General features: G+C 41.0%; 1 protein-coding gene across 4 annotated transcripts in view; it reads left to right on the top strand.

Annotated features, from left to right (window-relative positions):
* Positions 1–1,045: 1,045 nt before the first annotated feature.
* LOC108363541 (apyrase) overlaps positions 1,046–5,096 on the top strand; it is a 113,314-nt gene continuing 109,263 nt past the window's right edge. For 2 of the 4 annotated variants that reach the window (XM_017616931.1, XM_017616930.1), the window contains exon 1: positions 1,051–1,255. The gene's annotated coding sequence lies outside the window, so the exon portion shown is untranslated. Of the gene's footprint in view, positions 1,256–5,096 lie in introns of all 4 variants that reach the window. The other 2 variants (XM_017616933.1, XM_017616932.1) reach the window with 2 other exon arrangements.

Raw genomic sequence — 5,096 nt, 5'->3', positions numbered from 1 at the left:
TGAATAGGAGCGTTCCTTATCTCCCAGAAATAGTCAGAAAAAGTCCGAAGTAGTCAGATTTAGTCCAAAAAGCGTTATTTAACTCGGAAATGACAGCAAAAATGGGAGAGCAACACTCGGTGAGAGTGACTCTCATCATTCCGAAGTAGTCAGAAGAATTTTTTCTAATTCTAAGGCTTTCTGCACATTGGTCGTCCAATCATAGTTGCCTCATCGTCACAATCATAATGCAACGATTACATGACGCCTACACTTTCGCACACTCGGTCGTGATATTTCAATTCATTTGGCGTCTAAAAATTCACTTGGAGCAGGTATTTTTTGTTTTTCTGGTTGATATTTTCGTGAAGTATTGACAAAAACCTGCAATTTTTAAAATATAGACTGTGCTGCAACAATTCTAGACATCATTTTTCAGTAATATCTCTTCTTTTCTTTTCCTGAAATGTGGTTTGAGCATGCAAACACAGGCTTTTTACAATTTCGTCATATTTTTTAGTTAAAACGCTCACATTTATTGAATTGTAATGCAATTATGCACTTTTTAATAATTTCCACAGCTTTTATGAAAAAAAAGCTATTTTTTTTGCAATTTTGATGCAAATATTAACTTTTTCACTAATTTTTCACCATAAAATGTAAACAAACAATGCGTGCACAACGATAAGCAAACGACAGTGTCGTAATTATCCGTTTCTGCATCTTCTACAATTTGCCGATAACTAGCCGATAACGACAAGTGTGCCAATCTCCTTTGAAATACATGTGCTCGGCTCAAAATTTCAGGGCGAGTCGATAACGCAACTATGATTGGACGACAAGTGTGCAGATAGCCTAATTCTTTAAAGAATACGCAAAAAGTGAGAATAATCTAAAAAGTAAAAAAAGTGAAAAGACGTACCTCGGCGAAAATCTAAATTCGCCATCAACACCACCTTGTATAAATTCGCCTTGGTTTATGCCGCCAATGCAAAAAGAAAATACATGTCAAGGCGAATTTATAGCTATCACCTTATATTAATTCGCCTTGATAAATGTAAAGTTTTGTTTTGGTACTCCTGCTATCACCTTATATTAATTCGCCTTGTCCTGAGCGCTAACTTTAAATTGTTGATGACGAAGGGAGATTTGATAGAAAAGCCTTTTATTGATCGCCGAAATGTATTGTAAATTGTTTTGAAAAAAGTAAAGTGCAATTTCATAAAGTCCCAAAGCATAAGTTCGAGGGTTATTTGGATATCTTAGAATTAAGGCGGTAAGCACTCAATGCATGTTGGGGCTGTTCAGGTTGTGGAAGTGGTCTTGGATTTGCAGTTTGCAATTTTTTTTCTTGCTGGCATGGCAACCGTCCGCATATTATCGTGAATTTACAAATGCAACAAATATGCAAATCCAAGAGCGTATGCTCAAGATCCTGAACAGCCCTATTGTTCGATACCTACCGCTCCATCTTGAGAAGCGAGCGGGTACTGTTTGCATATTTGTAAAGCGATTTTGGGGAAATCTAGCTATTTGTACAACGATTTAGTGGTGGTGGGCGGAGGGGCGAGGGCGTGGCTCCCCAACCCCCCCAAACGAAAGTGGATGGACGCCGCTTTATGAAAAGTCACCCCACACCCCCTGCCCCGCCCTAAAGACCTCTTGGGAGCTGTTTGAAAACAGCGAAAATTTAGATTTTTTCCAAAACGATTATAACCCTCACTACTCTTTTATCTGTTGCCCAAGAAGAGGGGCTGAGCACCTTTTTCAGAGAGCACCTTCCTGCGTAGGCGGCCTTCGGCCGCATTCCGTGGTTATAACCTTCACTAAGTAGAATTCTCCTTTCTGTGTTGCCGAAGAAAAGGGGCTGAACAACTTTTGCAGAAAACAACTTACTGCGTAGGCGGCCTTCGGCCGCGCTTAGGGATTATAACCCTCACTAAGTAGAATTCTCCTTTCTGTTTTGCTAAAGAAGAGGGGCAGAGATATTTTGTGGATATTTTTTTTTTGACAGCTCAGCTCGGAAACTTGTAAAAAATACCATATTTCCAACCGACATTATTAATAAATTAGTGCACAGACATAGTAAATTTATTTTTTTATTGTCTTTTTATTTTTTTAAGCTTATACAACTGAGCCTATCATATAAACTAAGCAAACGCAGCGCTAGCTACACAGGCTAACGGCTCTCTGGGGAGGACTTGCTGATTAGATGCGTCGTAGGATATCTGAGTCCTTTAGAAACTTGTAGATCTTAGAGATGTTGTCTTTAGATGGATTAATGAGAAGCTGTAGGGGCTCACTTGACTCAAAATTTCGTCGTCTGTGCATCTCCAGTGCAGGGCAGAAAGTTAGTACATGTAGAACACTCACTGTTGCAGAAAGGGCATGGGTTTGGCTGATTGCCTTGTAGTAGATATGCGTTCGTGATTATGCTGTGACCGATGCGGAGCCTTATATAGGGTGTGATGTAATTTGTCGGGATACATGACGGGTAGCATAGTTTCTTTCGGGTAGGATTAATTCTGGCATAATGGTGTCTATAGTTCACCCAATCTGAAATTAAATGGGTTTGTCGCTGCTGAAAAACAAGTCGGTTGGCGTCGCTTTTACATATCAAGCTAGATGTGATAGTCGGAGTTCTCCTCATTACTTTCGCTGTTGTGTCAACTGCTAAATTACCGTTGATACCCGTATGTACTGGAACCCAAATTAGTCTTGAGTTTTGAGGGTGCGATATCATCATGTTTCTATGTAATCGATAATGTAGTTGCTGTTGTGCAGATTTTTGATGCCTTCAAAACAAGAGCGACTGTCCGACCATATTATGAATTTACCTTTGTATTTTATCGCATATTGCATAGCGTGAAGGATCGCAACAGCCTCCGCAGTGAATATCGACCAGAAAGGGAGGAGTATTCCATACGTTATGTTTACACCATTTTCTTTAACTACAGCAAAAGAAATGTGACCCCCCTTGGAGCCATCCGTAAATAAAGGATGCCACCCGTTTGCTTTGGATTGACCTGCTGTATGCAAAAATCGAGTATTATATTCTGCAGTCGTGGTGCTGGATTTTTTAAGCTGGCTTAGTTCATTAAGGAAAGATGGTCTTAATAACCAAGGCGGGTGATCAGTTTGTCTTGGTAGCAACAATTTGGACGGTAATCTGTTTTCTCTTGCAAAGAGTGAGCATTTATAGATCGCTGATGGAATTTTAGGCCGAGTTGTGCGTGCCATGGCCAGTTGAAAGTCCTTGCGTAGGAAAGTGTTGGAGGCGAGCAAGAGCTTCGGATAGAGTTTTTTTATACTATCCTCCAGGTTATCGACGAGACAAGGTAGCCCAGATTCCGCCAATATGTTTTTGATTGGAGATGTTGGGAATGCGCGTATAGATCGACGATCTGCTGCGTGGTAAGGGGCATTCAACATTTTCAGGTTGCTTTTCGCATGTATTTCATATATTTCCAGACCATAATTAATAACTGAAGCAATGAGGCCTCTCGTAACACTAATCAGCAAGTCCGGTCCATTGAGCGAGCGTTCAGAAGATAGATATTTTACAATATTTAACTTAGTATAAAGCCTGCATCTAACATATTTACAATGCACTTTGTAAGAATACTTAGAATCCAACACTAAGCCTAGAAACTTAAGTGTGTCTGTACAGGTGATATTTACATTGTTGTGGGTCAATAAAGGAAGAGTACAGTTTAGTTTCTTATAAATAGGTTTGTTCGTCGAGCAAAAAATTTGTACGCATTTGTACGAATTATAACGATTTTTGCCCAAATCGCGTTCGTGTNCCGAAAGAATATTAAAAATTCTATAAAAATTTTTTATGTTTGAAATGCAACCGTGGACGCCAACTGGCAGCGAAACTTGCAAATTTGCGTTCGTGCAGAAATTTGCAAGTTTCTCAACATGAGAGAGAATTCGAGAGAATTTTTTCTTACTCTCTGATATTTTGAGTGTTGGATAATTCTTGCTGGATTTTCGACGAACAAACCTAATATCATGATAAAAATATAGTAAGGTAGAACCGCTGAGAGTCACTTTTAAGATTCTTGACGTTTCCAAACAATTTAATTTTTAAATTTACTCACAAACCGTTGTCAATGGATAGAATTGGATAGCGGACGCTGGAGATTAGAACACTGATTTTGCGGTTTGACAAGAAGGATTTTATGAAGTTGTATATTCTTTGCCCGACATTCCATTTATTGAGTTGTCTTAGCACCACATGTATTCCTATGCGATCAAACGCTTTTAAAAATCAAGCGATAGAAAGTGGTATGGTTCTTGTGGGACAAAGCATCGGAGATTACATGATCAAGATGAAGGAGGGCGTCGAGCGTGCTTTGACCTTTTTAAAGGCAACTTGGTTGTGGTGCATGAATTGGTTCGAATGTATAAACAAAGACAGTCTGGTAGCGATCATTTTTTCCAGCAATTTACCAAGGCAAGGAGTAGGGATATGGGACGATAACTGCTTGCTTCACAAGAGGGTTTATTCGCTTTTAGGATAATAGGATAAGTTGTTTTATTATTGGGTACGATATCTTGTTGTTGTTGTTGTTGTAGCGGCTACAACAATCCCGCCCAGGTCGGTTGGTATCTCAGTCGTTGTCGTCAAGTTCCACTAACAGCAGCCCTAGGAAGCGTGCAGCTTCTGCGGGGTTGGTCCACAGGGACAAGGCCGTTAGGGTTGTCGGGTTTTCCGGGCATGCGAATATATGTTTCGAGTCATGTGGGGTCTCTCCGCATGCCGGACACTCATTTGACATATCCTCATTCAATCTACTCAGGTAGGAGTTTAACCTGCTGCAGTAGCCGGAGCGAAGTTGTGCTAGTGTCGTTCGCGTCTCCCGAGGCAGATGAAGCTCCGTCTCGTCTGTGTCCGGGGGCGGTATGCCTAGAACGGCATTCACAGGTCTAGAGTCTAAATAAATCGAGACTGATTCCCTGTGAATGCCGTTCAGGGCCAGTCGGAAAGCTGTCGGGTCCAGAGGTTGCTTGATGACCCTCTGGACTTCGTCCGTCAGTTCTTATAGATGCCTCCTGACGTGCCTAGGCGAGGGCTCCTCTGCAAGCAGCTGTCTGTTTGGGTGGCCACT

The sequence above is a fragment of the Rhagoletis zephyria genome, unplaced genomic scaffold, assembly GCF_001687245.7.
Source record: "Rhagoletis zephyria isolate East Lansing unplaced genomic scaffold, Rhagoletis_zephyria_1.1 Rzeph_scaffold_01300, whole genome shotgun sequence".
Classification (NCBI taxonomy): Eukaryota; Metazoa; Arthropoda; class Insecta; order Diptera; family Tephritidae; genus Rhagoletis; species Rhagoletis zephyria.
The sequence above is the reverse complement of the archived record's forward strand: the minus strand, read 5'-3'. Positions and strand labels throughout refer to the sequence as shown.